The 17,741-nt window shown below is 41.0% G+C and overlaps 1 protein-coding gene across 5 annotated transcripts in view; it reads left to right on the forward strand.

Annotated features, from left to right (window-relative positions):
- Positions 1 to 17,741, forward strand: part of HYCC1 (hyccin PI4KA lipid kinase complex subunit 1) — a 201,170-nt gene that overhangs the window by 14,428 nt on the left and 169,001 nt on the right. For 2 of the 5 annotated variants that reach the window (XM_054559073.2, XM_063725583.1), the window contains exon 1: positions 6,274 to 6,804. The exons of 1 other annotated variant lie outside the window; for it this stretch is intronic. The gene's annotated coding sequence lies outside the window, so the exon portion shown is untranslated. Of the gene's footprint in view, positions 1 to 6,261; positions 6,805 to 11,936; positions 12,015 to 13,222; positions 13,346 to 17,741 lie in introns of those variants that run through there. 2 more of the 5 variants (XM_054559075.1, XM_063725584.1) reach the window with 2 other exon arrangements.

Consider the following 17,741-nt stretch of genomic DNA (forward strand, 5'->3'; position numbering starts at 1 on the left):
TTAGCAAAAAAAGGGCAATAAACATGGAAACTAGGAATATCATTCAAAGTGTTACCACTCTAAAAATGAACATCACCATCCTTATGTCACTTTAAGCTTATGATTCTGACATTGTTTATAGTCCAGAATCTAAATTATCTCCCAGTTATTTCCTTTTTAAAAATTCATACTTGGGAATATCCCAGTTTTATCAGTCTCAAACTGCATGGTCCAGTAGTTGCTTATTTCTTGTCTCTTCTTTTTTCTCAGATCACAAATTAACATTTTCTCCTACCTAGTATATATCTGCTCCATCAGAAACAATCTTCCTTATATTTTATATTATTTTATTGTTCATAGGATATTTGCATATTTATTATTTCTTGTGATATTTTACATGTATTTCTCTTTTTAAGGATGGGAATATAATCATAGAAAGGCTAAGCCATTTTTCCAAAGTCACTTTGCATGCGGTTGAAGCATGATTAAATTTCAGGTTCTAATTTTTAGTCCACTGGGACATTAACTACCCTTTTCTCCACCAAGTGTCACAGCTTCAATACTTCTGCTCATGTCAAAAGGTGCTCCTTATGGGGGAGGGGATGGGGAACGTGGATGGGCGGAAAGAGGAGCATGTCTGCCTACTCTCACTTAACCAGCCAAAACATTTTGCTTCTTTCCCAGACATCCACTCCTTTTACCTCTCGAAATAGCTCTGCCCCAAGGAAGGAGTAGCTGCTAATCTAATTGGTCAGAGCCTAATAGTCATTGGATACCATTTTACTAGTGGGTAGGGTCACTATGCATTTAAAGAACGGCACCCACACTCATCACTCATTATCTAATTCTATGAAGTTGAAAAATGCCCAGGCATGGCCTGTATCTGTTGGGCAGGTCTATTTATTTGAGCTTCTTCCAGCCTGCAATTTGATGTGTAAGTCAGGCTGAGCTCTGCCCCTCTGACACGGCCATTTCTGTTTTAGGGGGTGCTGGCCAGGGAGGGAGGCTGTCTGCCGAGTTGCATTCTCCATTCTGGCTCTGCCAGAGTTCTGCCTTGAGGGGCTGTGAGTGCTTCTCTAGCTGTTCATAAAATGGTATTTTCTCCCTTCTGACTCTTGCTTCTCACGTCTACGGGTGGCTTTTATACTTGGGTACCCTGCCTGGTAGGGCAGTAGGTTAGTGGTAGGATTTTCAAAACTCAACTCTAAACTATTAATACCATTTAGCACCCAGATTGGCACATATTGTTCAGCAATGCCTCCCTTCTCAGTGAAAACAAATTGTCATTACTCCCTTTTGCCCTGGCGTGACTGGGGAATAAACATTCTCTTTATTCTTCAGGACTCAAGGGTAATATATAATGCTTCCTACTCTGTCCATTTTACTACCTTTTTTTTTTTTTTTTTTTTTTTTTTTTTTTTTTTTTGAGACGGGGTCTCGCTCTGTCGCCCAGGCTGGAGTGCAGTGGTATGATCTCGACTCACTGCACGCTCCGCCCCCGGGTTCACGCCATTCTCCTGCCTCAGCTTCCCGAGTAGCTGAGACTATAGGCGCCCGCCACCAGGCCCAGCTAATTCTCTTGTATTTTTAGTAGAGACGGGGTTTCACCGTGTTAGCCAGGATGGTCTCGATCTCCTGACCTCGTGATCCGCCCACCTCAGCCTCCCAAAGTGTTGGGATTACAGGCGTGAGCCACCGTGCCCGGCCCATTTTACTACCTTTTTGTTTTGTTTTGTTTTATCTATTTCACCAGCTACCATAGCTTTATCACATAACTGTCAGAAAATGACTGTGATAAAAGATAAAAGGAGTTTGATGTGACATAAAAGAATAACTTGAATAGGAGTGAATGTTTCTTGATAAATACAATTGACACTCAGTGATTTGCCTCCTAGAAATAATTCATTTACATTCATCATAACAACCAATAATGGAAAATACAAGTTTGGTCTGCTTTTTTATTTCAGTATTATTTAGATTAATGTTAAATAGTTGTCACTATTTCTATTAGATTATATCTCTTAAAATAAAATGCTTTGAAATTATTTAGTATATGCTTTTGTCTAGCAAATAGAATTTTATCATTGCCAACAAAAGAGAATTACCCATGGCTGTGAATGTTCACGTATGGAAAGAGCCCCAGAAAATTGCCTTGATCCCCAATTCCTGCCCACAAAGTTCACAATCATATAAAGTAAGAAAATGAGGGATTTAAGCTGATAACTAGCTTTGAATATTTAAGCCATATTTTCCTTCAGTAAAATAGACGAAAACTACCATTTAGTGAGCACTTACTATGCACCAATCACTGTGTTACATATTTTCTCTATATAGTCTCCCTTTACCTTTACATGCCCCTCTGAGCTTGGTGCTGATAATTTGGGATTTGTGAAAATTAAGGACATCTGCTCTTCAAAAGGCACTGTTAAGAGGATGAAAGGACAAACTACAGTGTGGGAGGAAATATTTCCAAATCACATACTGATACAAGTCTTGTATCTAGAACATATAATGAAGTCTCAACTCAGTAAGAAAAAAACAAACCATTTGAGGAAAATATGGGCCAAAGATTTGAGGAGATAATTCTCCAAAGAATATACATAGATAGGAAAAAAGCGCATGAAAAGATGCTCAACATTTTTATTTATCAGGGGAATACAAATTAAAACCACAGTAAGATGCCACTTTACACCTAAAAGAATGTCTAAACTTAAAACACTTGACCATATCAAGTGTTGATGAAAATATGGAAGCACTGGAACTCTCATACACTGCCAAATGGGAATGCAAAATGTACAACTACTTTGGAAAACAGTTTGGCAGTTTCCTAAAGTTATACAATATGCCTCCTATATGAATTAGCTATTCCACTCCTAGGTATTGACCCAAAAGGAATGAAAGCATAAGTCTTTACAAAGACCTGTATATAAATGTTCAAACAGATTTATTTATAATACCCAAAAACTGAAAACAACTCACTATCCATTAGTAGGCAAAGGGATTTAAAAAAGGACTGTATCCATATAATGGAATATTCTGCAGCAATAAGAAAGAATGAACATGCAACAAATGCATAAATATCAAGATAATTATGCTCAGTAGAATAATATAGACAAAAAGAGTACACATTGTATCATTCTATAAATGTACACATTTATAGAAAGTTCTAGAAGATGCAAACTAATATTTAGTGACAGAAAGCAATCAGTGGTTGCCTCGGACATGGGTTTAAGAAAAGGAGGAATAAGAAGATAGGATTAAAAAGAGGTGTGAAGCCAGGTGCAGTGGCTCACACCTGTAATCCCAGCACTTTAGGAGGCCGAGGCAGGTGGATCACTTGAGGCCAGGAGTTAGAGACCAGCCTAGCCAACATGGTGAAAACCCATTTCTACTAAATGTACAAAAATTAGCCAGGCGTGGTGGTGCTTGCCTGTAATCCTAGCTACTTGGGAGTCTGAAGCATGAGAATTACTTGGACTCGGGAGGCAGAGGTTGCAGTGAGCCGAGATTGTGCCACTGCACTTCAGCCTAGGCAATAGAGTGAGACTTTCTCTCTCAAAAAAAAAAAAAAGATAGAGAAAGCATTTTGGGATACAGATATGTTCATGATCTTGATTGTGGTGATGATTTAATGGGTGCAAAAATTATCTAATTGTACATTTTAAATATATGCAGTTTATTGTACGTCCATTATACCTCAACAAAATTGTTTTTTAAAAAACAACTATGAGGCCATGGAGGCTTTTGTACATTTGAGCAATAAATGTTATTTGAACTGCCTTAGTACTTTTAAAAGCACCTAAAGATTTAACAGATTTAAGCTGGTAACAAGCTTGGAGATATTGGGATCACTTTTTTTTTTTTTTTTTTTTGGAGACAGAGTCTCACTCTGTTGCCAGGCTGGAGTGCAGTGGCACAACATCGGCTCACTGCAACTTCCGCCTCCTGAGTTTTAACAATTCTCCTGCCTCAGCCTCCCTAGTAGCTGGGACTACAGATGGTGTGCCACCACGTCCAGCTAATTTTTGTATTTTTAGTAGAGATGGGGTTTCACCAGGCCAGGCTGGTCTCGAACTTCCAACCTCGTGATCCACCTGCCTTGGGCTCCCAAAGTGCTGGGATTACAGGCTTGAGCCACTGCGCCCGGCCGGGATCACTTTTTAAAAGGAGCTTTACATATATATATATAATGACAGTAGAATCCTAGGTTTTGGAAATCTTTATCAATATGACATACAAAAAGAAAAGACTTTTCAGTGTTGTTATTTTTGAGACAAGGTCTCACTATGTCACCAGGAGTACAGTGTCACAATTATTGCTAACTATCTTCTGGGCTCAAGCAATCCTTCTGCCTCAGCCTCCTGAGTAGCTAGGACTAGAGGTGTGCACTGCCATGCCCAGCTAATTTTTCTTTTTTTGTTGTTTTTGTAGAGACAGGGTCTCACTATATTGCCCAGGCTGGTCTCAAACGCCTGGTCTCAAGCAATCCTCCCACCTCCTTGTTATTTTTAAAATTCTTAATGAGATTAGGCATGTTTTCATACATTTATTGACTATTTGTATTTTTTCTTCTGTGAATTGCCTGTTTATATTTTTGTTCATTTTTTTTTTGGATTTTTTTTTTCTTATTGACTTGTAAGGATTTTTGGTTGAGGTGGATTTCAGACAAACTGAGTTGGAGATAATGTACATATAAAAATGTCCAGTAAGTCATTGAAGATGCAGGATGAGGTCTCCAAGGAAAATAAAACAAATGAGCAAAAGCAGATTATGAAATCAGAGCCCAAGGAAGAAACAGATCCAGTGGAGGCAAAGAAGTATTCAGAGTGACCTGGAAAAACATGTCCTTATATGACCCTTACCAGTCACACGTCCTTTTACTATCCAATTTAGCGTGCATGCTTGACTGCAGGAAGTCCGTCTTTTTTTTTTTTTTTTTTTTTTTGAGTTTTCCTTCCCAAGTATTTCCAAAAAGCCCCAGGGGGTGCCGAAACATGTCCAGGTGTCTGTTCTTCTAGCTATTATTTTCCTCTTGGCAAACACCAAACTCAGTGCGCCCCCTTGGGGCTAAAGGGTTCCACAGAGCCATTCCCATGCTGTGACTCCAGAACGTGCTGCTCATGCAGTGTTAAGTAAGACACCCAGTGACCTTCTGAAGCCCTGGTGTCAGAGGTGTTTGAACCAGAGCACTGTGAGAGTATGTTTCCTTTTCTATGTCTGATTTGGCTGTATGTAAAGAGAAGTTTGGTCATTTCTCTGACGATCCAGGAAAATTCATAGATAAGTTTGAGAAATTAACTCTCACCTGTAGTTTAACTTGGCAGAATCAGCATGTTTTGTTGTTTCTGTGTTGTACAGTGGAAGAAAAACAACACTTTTTTTTTTTTTTGAGACAGAGTCTTGCTCTGTCATCAGGCTGGAGTGCAGTGGTGCGATCTTGGCTCACCGAAACCTCTGCCTCCTGGATTCAAGTGATTCTCCTGCCTCAGCCTCCCGAGTAGCTGGGACTGCAGGTGCGTGCCACCACGCCCAGCTAATTTTTGTATTTTTAGTAGAGACAAGGTTTCACCATGTTGGCCACGATGGTCTCAGTCTCTTGACCTGGTGATCTGCCTGCCTTGGCCTCCCAAAGTGCTGGGATTATAAACGTGAGCTGCCGTGCCCAGCCAAAACAACACATTTTGGGGACAGCTAGGACCCATGCAGATGAGGTATTGGCTCGTAACCCTAACCATGATATATATCAGGCAGGAGGTATAGCAGTTCCAGATCAAGATCCAGGGTGGAACTACCAAAGATGCAGTGAGGACTTAGGGAGTAGAGATCATATGGTCTCTTGTTTGTTGGAAGGGATTAAGAAATGTATGAAAAAGCCTGTTAACTATGAAAAGGTTAAGGAAGTTTCACAGGGCAAAGACGAGAATCTAGCTTTGTTTCAAGGGGGTTTAGTTGAGGCAATCAGGAAATATACTAACACTGATCCTGCCTCAAGGGAAGGACAAACCCTTCGGGAGTACATTTTATATTCCAGTTTGCCCCTGATATCCACAGGAAACTGCAAAAAGCAGCTATGGGTCCCCAAATTCCTATGGAATAGGTTTTGGTTTTTTTTTTTTTAAGACGGATTTTCACTCTTGTTGCCCAGGCTGGAGTGCAATGGCATGATCTTGGCTCACTGCAACCTCTGCATGCTGGGTTCAAGTGATTCTCCTGCCTCAGCCTCCCAAGTAGCTGGAATTACAGGTATGCGCCACCATGCCCTGCTAATTTTTTTGTATTTGTAGTAGAGATGGGGTTTCACCATGTTGCAGGCTGGTCTCGAACTCCTGACCTCAGGTGATCCACCCACCTTGGCCTCCCAAAGTGCTGAGATTACAGGCATGAGCCACTGTGCCTAACCTAGAACAGCTTTTGGATATGACATTTTACATTTCCAATAACAAGGACAAAGTAGAGGAAGCAGAAAGAGCAAGAAGGACCTCCCACAAGGTGCAGCTCTTGGCTGCAGCCTTAAGCTCACCTCCCACATGGGATTGCCCTCCTGGCTCTTGGCCTGAACAAGGGAAGCTGAAAGGTAGGAAACCCAAAGCTGGGTGTCCAAGTCACCGTGCCTTGGGCATGAATCAGTGTGCACACTGTAAGAAAACTGGCCACTGAAAGAAGGATTGCCCAGCGTTCTGAAGGGAGCCATCAGCACCTGAACCAATGATGGCAGAAATAGCCAGGCAAGCCCAAGAGTGATGGGGCCTCAGACCTTCTGCCACAGCTTCTGTTGGACAACTAGCCATATCTCCGGAGGAGCCTCGGTAACTCTTGATGTGGCAGGTAAGAATATTAACTTCCTTCTAGAATGCATACTCTGTTTTGACCCATTATAATGGACCTCTGTCACCCCAAAACTGTATAGTCATGGGGATAGATGGACAAGCTCATGGATGACATTTACCTATCCTGTAAGCTCCTCTTCAGGGACTGTGGTTTTCTCCTGAATACCCCACTCCTTGTTGGGAAGGGATTTGTTAACTCAGCTGAAAATAGTAGTATCTTTTGGAAATCATAAAGCAGACAAGAAATTGCTCCTTCTCCTTTCCTGTGAATAAATATCAGGCTTTGTTGCTAAACATCCTGATATAATTCTTTAAGTAAGCCAAACTTTGAATCCAGCTACCTATTTGCCTGAACCCACAGGTACCCTAGATCATTCTTGCATACAAGTTATGGAGGAAGTTTACTCCAGCTGTCCGGATTTAAAAGATGATCCTCTAGATAATCCTGAGTTAGAATGGTTTACAGATGGAAGTAGCTTTGTGCACCAGGGAAACAGAATAAAAAACTGCTAATACCAGGTGCTAATCAGTGGAAAATAGTTAAACATTTGCATGACTCTACTCATTTGGGAAGAGATTCCCTGTTTCAATTAATGTCTTGGTATTTAATAGGAAAGGCTTACATAAAAGTGGAAAGCAGGTAACTAACTCAGGCCTGTGAACTGTGTGCCCGGAATAACCCAAAAAACCAGTCTTTACCTCCTCCTCTAGTAAGGCCTGTTCAGCATAGGGGAACGTACCCTGGTGAAGACTGGCAAATAGACTATACTCAGATGTCCCCATGTAAAGTGTTTATTTATTAGTATTTGTTGACACCTTTACTGGTTGGATCGAGGCTTTTCCTACCTGGCCTGAAAAGGCAATTGAGGTTTCTAAACTCCTACTAAAGGAAATAATTGCTAGATTTTGGCTGCCTAAGAGCTTACAGAGCAATAATGGCCCATATTTCACAGTGACAATTACCCCAAACACATCTTCAGCCCTAGGAATTCAGTACCGCCCTCATTTGCATGGAGGCCACAGTCTTCGGGGAAAGTAGAAAGAACTAATCAAACTCTAAAAAGGACTCTTGCTAAACTACGACATCAGAAACCTGGCTGTCTTTATTACCTGTAGCCTTATTATGGGTTCAAGTGGCCCCTAAGGGAAATCTGCAGCTCAGCCCTTTTGAAATAATATATGGAAGGCCTTTCTTAACTACACACCTCCTAATAGACATAGATACTTTCAAGCTACAGAATTATGTGATCAACTTAGGACAAGTGCAAAGCACACTCCTTGATTATGGAAACCGAAGACTCCCTTCCCCCACTAAGGAAGAGAATCTTGTTACAACCCAGCCGGGAGACTGGGTCCTATTAAAAACTTGGAAGGAAGGATCCCTAGCAGATTAACTTTCCCCGAAATGGAAGGTACCCTCTTAAGTTCTCCTTAGTACCCCAACTGCAGTTAAACTTCTGAGAAAAAACAGCTGGGTCCACTTATCTTGAATTAAACCTGTCTCTTAGAAAGTCCCACAGGCCTATGGAACACAAGAGAGTGATCTCGTTTATTCCTGTGAGCCAATCAGTGACCTCTGACTCCTGTTCAGAAGAAATGGAAGGGATGGATAACATAAAGATATAGATTGGCATCCTACTTTTGGGTATAAGTTGGAATCATGCAGAGAGTAACTTATTTACCGAGTGGGCATAGACTTTAGCCTCTCTACCTAATCAGACAAACTGTTGGGTATGTGGAGATTTTAACAGAGGCCCAAGGGGGAACTTGTGCTCTGATCAAAACCAAGTGAGAGTATGTTTCAGACTATTCACATAATATTATCCGGGATATGAAAGCTTTAGACATTCATATCTCTGCCATTGATGCACTGTCAGTCGACCCTATATCAGCTTGGTTCCAACAACTGCCCGGCTCTTGGAGAGCCTTCCTGTTTAGTTTACTTGGAATGATTTTACTTATTTTACTTTGCTGTTGTGGAATATATTGTGGTTGTACTCTTTGTGTAGGAATGCAAGACAAGTTTACTCAATGCTTTCTTAAATTGGACACTTATTAATCTTCCACATATCACCTTTTGTCGGAACTTGGAGTTATGAATGTCCTTCACCATACCAATGCTCTCTGACTGAGATTCTCTCTACCCCGAATGCAAGAGACCCTAATAGTTAGGCAGGAATATAATCGCCCCTATTCAGCCTGAAGAAGTTGCAGAAGATGGATCTTCATCCTTCTGCAACCCTTAGGATTAAGGGTCCTCTTGTAAAGGGTGGGGGGAGATATGTCAGAGGAAGTCAGAGTTTGAACCAGGGCAACTCCATCTTGAGTGAGGGCTAGGAAAATAAGGCTGGGACTTGCTGGGCTGCATTCTCAGAAAGTTAGGCATTCCTAGCCCCTAGATATTTATGGTTAAGGAAAGAGATTAATATTGTTTACAAAACAGACCCAGACTTGGGAGTGTCCAGTATCCTGATATCTGGAGAACAAAGGCATTCCTAATTTTGCTTTAAAGATAATAGTATCCGCCGGCACTTTGGGAGGCCAAGGCAGGCAGATCATAAGGTCAGGAGTTCGAGACCAGCCTGACCAACATGGTGAAACCTCATCTGTACTAAAAATACAAAAATTAGCTGGGCGTGGTGGCACGTGCCTGTAATCCCAGCTACTCAGAAGGCTGAGACAGGAGAATCACTTGAACCCAGGAGGCAGAGGTTGCAGTGAGCTGAGATTGCACCACTGCACTCCAGCCTGGGCAACAGATTGCGACTCCGTCTCAAATAATAATAATAATAATGTCGATCCTTGCAAAATATAGTAATTAAGAAAATCAATCCTTTATCACAAACCCTTGTAGCAGAACACATCTCCTCACATATACAAGCATTGTGCCTAGGGTGGATGCGTTCCTTCTCTTACTTTCAGGAACGTCCTACTCTATCTATGGAATAGCTGTCCTTTCACCACTTTACTTTCTTAATAAACTTGCTTTTTTGCACTGCAGACTCACCCTGAATCCTTTCTTGCATGAGATCCAAGAACCCTCTCTTGGGATCTGGATCAGGACCCCTTTCCTATAATACTGGCCATTTGGAGATGTGTGCCCTAACCAGGCCATACTCCCGTTGCCCTGTGACCATCCATGCTGTGGCTACTGTTGCTGAAGCTGAACCTCAAGGTTACTGTTAAATAGGGTAAGCCAAATAACCGTGGCTCAAGCTGGGCCACTTGCTCTAATTATTACCACCAGGATTATTGCAGATGCCAGCACAGGCTCTGGTCATTCCTTATGATGTACTCTTTGGAGAGATGTACAATTTGTTGGCTAATGGGTCAACACCAAAAATGGCCCAGCCTTACCACCTTCAAACTCTTATGGTTCATGTAGGTGTTTCCTTGGGCCCCAAACCTGCCTTCAAGATGGCTGTGTTGAGAGCAGATTGACTGATGCAAGGTTCACTTTTCCCAGCTGACCTCCTAGCCTGCCTTTTTCCTGTTTTCATGGTAAAGATTTCCCAGGATCTCACTGCTCTTTCCTGTTGCCTAATTTGAGTTAGGCCACCAAAGTCCATCAAACAAATTTGACTCATTTGGACTTGGGATGCAAAAAGACAACTTCTCACTTCCATTCCCCTCAAGAGTACCCTCATGTGTTGAAGGCTCTGATCAACACGCATCCTAATTCCCAGCAGCATCTGAGTTTCCTCAGCAATGGATACGTTTGGGGGTGGGAGGAGATGTCTAAAGCTATCAAAATGTCCTGTTGCATCACAAAAGCACCTTCTCTCACTCTCTCAGCCAAGAAAAGGTAACTTGAAGGGTTGAGTCCCCAGCAGAGTCGGATTTTCTATGATGTTAATGAAGCTTAGGTGTCACTTGCCCTGGCTCCTTCCAAGTGACAGGGGAAGGATCTTACAATGTGTTTGCAAGCTTATATATTTTTGTAAAATTTGTGAAAGTAAGATATCTTGTGGCCAAGCGCCGTGGCTCACGCCTGTAATCCCAGCATTTTGGGAAACTGAGGCAGGTGGAGCATGAGGTCAGGAGATTGAGACCATCCTGGCTAACACGGTAAAACCCCGTCTCTACTAAAAATACAAAAAATTAGCCAGGTGTGGTGGCGGGCGCCTGTAGTCCCAGCTACTCAGGAGGCTGAGGCAGGAGAATGGCGTGAACCCGGGAGGTGGAGCTTGCAGTGAGCCAAGAATGAACCACTGCACTCCAGCCTGGGTGACGGAATGAGACTCTGTCTCAAAAAAAAAGATATCTTGTATTCTTTTTCTTAAAGAAGTTCTCTCCCCCCAATTATATAAACTTTATGCTCCTCAAAATCTGGATCCATCCCTGATTTCTGGCAAAACTTTGTGAAAAGTTGTTTGTTGTTTTAACTAAGAGGAAAAATGGCATAAAGAATCCAGCTGACCTAATAACATTTCTCCTTCTACTTCTTACTAGCTGTTATGATGCAAGGAATGTTACTTAATCTCTCTGAACTTGAGGTTCCCAGCTAGAAAATTGAGATAATAGTGTATATCATGGAGTATTGCTGTAGGAATCTATTATTACCACCAGGGATATTGCAGATGGGATCATATAGTACCTAATATGGTGTTTGTCACATAATAGATAATCAAAAGTATTGTGTGTTATTGTGGTAATTATTACTTTGTAAACTGTATAAACATCTACCTTGGAGGGCTGGAAACTTATTTCGCATGTTTCCCACATTCCTATTTATTCTCATGTTGTACCTAGACCTGACTAAACAAAGCCTTGAACATGAAGGAAGAAGCCAGAAGAACTGGGCTCAGCCTTGAACTCTTAACTGAGTAATTAAATTGCCAAGCACTATTATCTCCTTGCTAATCTCAAATTTGAGGTGTTCTGGGTAATTACATTGCCTTGCCTATATATATATATATATATATATGAAATCTCTAGATAGATAGATTGTTTTTCAGACATGGTCTTGCTCTGTCACCCAGGATGAAGTACAGTGGTGTGACCACAGTTTACTGCAGCCTTGACCTCCCAGGCTCAAGGGGTCCCCCAACCTCAGCCTCCTGAGTAGCTGGGACTACAGGCATGTGCCACCACACCTGGCTAATTTTTTGTGTTTTTTTTGTAGATATGGGGTTTTGCAGGCTGTTACCGAACTCCTGGGCTCAAATGATCCACCCACCTTGGCCTCTCAACTTGCTGGGATTACAGGTGTGAGTCACCCTGCCCAGCCCAATATTATATTTTTAAAAATTCATATGTAGGCAAGAAGTCTAGAAAATGTCCTTCATAACCATGCACTTTTGGGCTAAACCTTAAAGGGAAAATCTGACACTGAAAGTATAATATAAGGGTCAACATTCTTTCAAAGGTGATTGTAAAAGGGCAAGTTGGTGGTCTTCAGCTCATGTTGATATGTCAATTCAAATGCCAGTGCCCAGAAACAGAGCAGTTCTTTTTTTTTTTTTTCCAATTAAAGTGCCAAACATTTTAAGTCGTCCAACTTCATCCAATTCTTAAGTTGAAAAAAAAAAGTATTATTTAGTCATATCCTCAATTTAAAAGATGTAAATTATATATTAATACATAGATGCTCTAATGAAAAAGGCTCAGGAATGAAGGGCAATACTATATCTCAAGGACCCTCAAGGAATTATTTAGGTTGATACATTTCTTATAATTACTTAGTTGGCTGTTTGCCTGTGGGTCATACACTAATTCACTGTAACCACAGCTTGTAATTGAAATGCTGTTTTAGTTAAAGAAGATAACATGACTGTGAATCCTTCTATGAAAGGATTTCAGTCCAAGGCATTTAATTCTGCTTCAGATTTGCTAGATGAATGTAAGTGTTGTATCTCCTGAGTACTTAAAATAGGTGCAGAGTATCTCACAGCCATCTTGATTCAAGTGTATAAATATTTATGCAAAGCCCTAAGCTAGGCTGGGTGCTGTAATTGATTGCAAATGGAAACCTTTCTCATTATGTAAATTAGTAAACTATTTGCTTCCTTCTATTAGCTTTGCTGTTTGAAGTCATTTTCTAGTAATTTATTTAATAAAAATAATTAGTGTCTATTGCCATAAACTATCTAACACAGTAGACACATAAATGCTGATTATATCAGATCGTTAAGTGCTAAGGGGAATTTTGGATGTAAAAGATATGGTCTCTGTCCCCGAGTACTTTCTCAAAGTTGATGCCCAAATCCCAGTTGAGTGAACTGGGCAGTGATGGTCCCCAGAAGGGCGTAGCACCTAAGGCAGACTAAAAATTGTGGCCAGAGTGATGATACAGGTGCCAGATATTGAGTTTGCTCTATGTGCTAGACACTGCACTAAGCAATCCACATTCATTATTTCATTCAATGGGAACAAAAAAACATGCTATAGAGAATACTACCACCCCTGTTTTACAGATGAGGAAACTGAGGCTTCGAGAGATTCAGCAATTTGCCTTAGGACACAGAGGTAGAAAGTGGCAGGCAGTCTGACTCTGGAAGCCAACACTGTTTCCTATTATACTAACCCTGAATAGAGAGGTAAGTATTTCTCCAAAAGTATCAGGCACCCATCCACTGAGTGGACCTGGGTCCCTTGGGGTAGTTGGTAGTCATATAAATGACTACCCTGTGCTGTGGCTCCTCTGGTCCCCTGTTGCAGCCATTCCTGCCTGCCTGCCCTCCCAGCACTGACTTGGCTCCATAGTTGTGACTTCCTCTGTTGCCTAACCCTGGGTGACAAGTCAGGACCCCAGCTTAGCTCTCAGTTCTTGCCTACTTGGTTGCTCTCCTTGCCTGCCTAAGCCAATGCTTTATAAATCACTCAGTCTCAGGTATTTTTTTTTTATAACAATGCAAGAATGGCCTGACACACCTCTGTAACAACTTCTGCCATTCTATGCCCTGGGATCTTCAGGAACAGACAGTGAGGCTCCTTTCTGCCAGCTCTTTCTCCCACATGCTTATAGACCAAGTCTGTGAGCCTGTTGCCTGGCTTCTCAAGTCACAAATGAGTGAGCTGTAAATAAAATTAACAATTAGCGTTAACCTTAACCTTTCTATTATCCAAAGGCAAATCTACTTGAAATATAAATATGGAGAATCTGCTTTCTTCTCCTACCTTATCTCTCACCAACTTCCTATGCCCCTGGCTCTTGCCCTTGATGCTCCAGCCAACTGGATTATCATCATCAGCCCCCTAACCCACTGTACTATTTTTGGCTTCTGGGTCTCAGTATCTGCTGCTTGCTTGGCTGGTGCTAGCTCTACTTGTTTGTCAGGTCTAATCTCAGATGTCTGCCCTTTCAGGAAATCTTTCCAGATTCTACCGGAATGCTAAAACAAACAAACAAACCCTGAGTTACTTTCCCTTCCTTTGTGCTTCCCTATCTGAACACCTAAGTAGTGTTTTACTTCTCTGTTCACACATCAGTCTTTTCCATTGGGATAGTCATATTAGCTGTGATAGCTGTAATTCTAACAACTAGTACAGTGCCTGGCATAAACCAGATGCTTGATCAATAGCTGTTGAAGGAGTGAATTAGTTTGTTAATCTTATTTCACTTCATAGGTCAAGTTGGCTGGAGGAAGTGTGCACTTTTTCTAAATTTATTCCCATTGAGCATCAGCATTCTTGTCCAGTTCATCTGAAGTATCCATGTGCTGCCCCTCCACCCCACTCCACTTTTTAAAGGATAATTGTGTTCTTCTGAGCTTATAGAATATTTCTTTTCATCCTTCCTCATTGTCCATCCCCTACCTGCAAACACACACATGAGAGTGGCCCTGAAAAGTCAGTGGAAACTCTTCTCCCCCACTCCTTTCTCACTGGGGACTTGTGGACTAGGCATTCCTGGTAATTCCTTACAGTTTCTCTAGACTTATTTTCTACCCTCTTCCCCTCCGTATTTCCATCTACCTTTCCCCACTCTCTGTATTCCATGAGCATTTCCAACAATAGACAAAACAAACAGACAAATTATGAAACAATGAATTTCTGAATCTCCAAATAGGTTAAGCACAATTCCCAAGTATTCCATTGCTGGAATTCATTCCATGCCATTCCCCAACATTTAAAATCTGTTGGGAAATGGTTCAAAAAGACATCCTTTTTATCTGGAAAGATAGCAGAACATATTGAAAATACATATAGAACATATTGAAAATACATAGAAAAATTGCCTGCAAACCAAGTTATAAACCAAATAGCTAACATTGGTTATATAGGGGATGGGAAACATTTAAACATAAATAAAAAGGTTAAAAATATTCTCATAACCCTTCAACATAAGCTTTTTTTTAAATTTTAAGTCTTACTCCTTGTTTTAGGGAAACAAATAAGGGGTAACAGATATAGCAAAAATAAGGAAGTTATAAATATTGCAAAGTTCTTTCAGAAAAGGCTCCTGGGTCCATTTCTCTTGGCACAGAGCTTTGGCATTTTACTATATTAAGACTTTGGTATTTTGTTATCTAAACGGGCCAGGGCAGGTCATTTGCTGTGTCTCTCCTTTCTGGTGACAGTTAGCTGATGACAGGCTGGTGACGGGAGGCCTGGGGTGCTGCCATCAACGGAAATCTCTCTCGGTCCCAACCATGAAGGTATCAAAATAATCAAGGAAGTGGTACTCCGGGGGTAAATGTTAAGATGGCTCCCTCCTTCTGCAGACAGCCTAGGAGCTAAAAAGAAAGTGACCGAGATCAAGTACCTGCAAACTTGTTAGTTTTTATGGACTGAAGGTAGTTATCTCAGATAATGTGTGGGAAAAAAAATACAAAACTTTAAAAGCAAAATCTCTGAACAAAGTTATTCATTATAATGTGTCAAAGTTTTATTTAAGCCACTAGTGAGGGAACTGGAAATTAGACAACTAGACAAAAGAATTGGCTTTTCCAAATGCTTACACACACCACACACACACACACACACACACACACATGCATGTATACAGTAAGCAAAAGAAAATATTTGCTAATTTAGATATAAAATTGGCTAACTTTCTACAGGGCAATAAAACTATAACATCTTCGGTGTTAATTTATCTAAAGCTTATAAAACATACCACCTGATCAAATCCTTCAGGGTAACCTCTAACTTTACAGCACTGTAACACTATTGGCCCTTTTATCAGTTGTGGGTTGTTAGTCAAATATACTTTGTAAACAAAGTTACAATGCACACTAGAATCAGAAAGAATGGACCAGAACTACATGGTTTGACTCCACTTCTGGACTAGAGAGTCTCCTTCCAGTATTAACTTTGGAAGTTTTCCAAGTTTACCTTTGAAAGGGAGCCAATATTCTTTTATACCACAATTGCTAGAATTGTACATAAAGCAGGGACAAGGCTCGAGGAGCCATGTCTAGGGATTCAACCCATAACTTTAGCATTTGGAATGTGTGGAATCTGTTTTTGGCTGCTTAGAAACCTTTTTTACTCACCAGCTAGTTCCTCACTGAGTTCTATTTAGGCAAAATGATCATTCCCTTTCTATAATAGCTGCCTTCACAACCAAAGCTGCTTCTCTTAAATGCAAGAGTCAGAGAACTGTTTGCTCTTAAATGCAAGAGTCAGAGAACTGTTTGTAAAACAGGACCAAGAGAAATCTTGGTGGCAGAGATTATTTTTTCCCCTCTTTACCTTTGTATTCACATTCCTAACATAGAACCTGGCATAGCAGGCATTTAGTAAATGAAGTAAGCATATACAATCTTAGCTAGACTATAAATGCTTCTTGCTGAAGAAGTTTACCTAATGCTGGAATGTATTGAGATTGGATAAATGGAGTTTGTTAATTGCCTACTTGAATTTCAGTATCTTTTCAGAAAGTAAGACAACTGGATATTGTGTTAACTTCACCTTTATGCCTTTGATTATGTAAAATATTTTCTAAATTTTTTCATTCATTTCTCTCTCTCCACAGATAGATAGATAGATAGATAGATAGATAGATAGATAGATAGATAGATAGATAGAGACAGAGCGAGACTCTGCCTAAAATTAAAAAAAAATTTTAGACAGAGTCTTGCCCTGTCACCCAGGCTAGAGTGCAGGGGTGCCATCTCGGCTCACTGCAACCTCTGCCTCCCCAGTTTGAGCGATTCTTGTGCCTCAGCCTCCCAAGTAGCTGGGACTACAGGCACATACCACCAAGCCCAGCTAATTTTTTGTATTTTTAGAAGAGAGAGGGTTTTGCCACATTGGCCAAGCTGGTTTCAAACTACTGGTCACAAGCAATCCACGCACCTCGGCCTCCCAAAGTGCTGGAATTACAGGCATGAGCCACCACGTCTGGCCCATTCCTCTATATTTGTGATGATGAGTTTCCAAAATTTGTCTCATAAATGCTTCAAGAGAGACAGTAATTTAAATGTGTTCCCAAATTTGGCTGGTTTGTGATTTTTTTTATTTTTTATTTTTGAGACCGAGTCTCGCTCTGTCACCCAGGCTGGAGTGCAGTGGCACAATCTCAGCTCACTGCAAGCTCCACCTCCTGGGTTCATGCCATTCTCCTGCCTCAGCCTCCCGAGTAGCTGGGACTACAGGTGCCCGCCACCACACCTGGCTAATTTTTTGTATTTTAAGTAGAGATGGGGTTTCACCGTGTTAGCCAGGATGGTCTCGATCTCCTGACCTTGTGATCTGCCCACCTCGGCCTCCCAAAGTGTTGGGATTACAGATGTGAGCCACCGCGTCCGGCCTGGTTTCTGATTTTTAAAAAATTATTAATTTATCTCCTTTGGGGGCAACATTAACTTCTCAGTTAACAGAAATAAATGTAGCACTTTTTTGCTTCATAGTCAGTTGGCATTAACTGCTACTTTCTTCAGACTAGTAAGGAAGAAGCTGTTTTCAAGACTGGCATATAACAATCTCAGTTAATGGACACTTTAGTATTTCCACAAAATGTATAAAAGCATTCAAGTATGTTCTTTT

Source organism: Pongo abelii, chromosome 6 (assembly GCF_028885655.2).
Source record: "Pongo abelii isolate AG06213 chromosome 6, NHGRI_mPonAbe1-v2.0_pri, whole genome shotgun sequence".
In the NCBI taxonomy this organism is placed as follows: Eukaryota; Metazoa; Chordata; class Mammalia; order Primates; family Hominidae; genus Pongo; species Pongo abelii.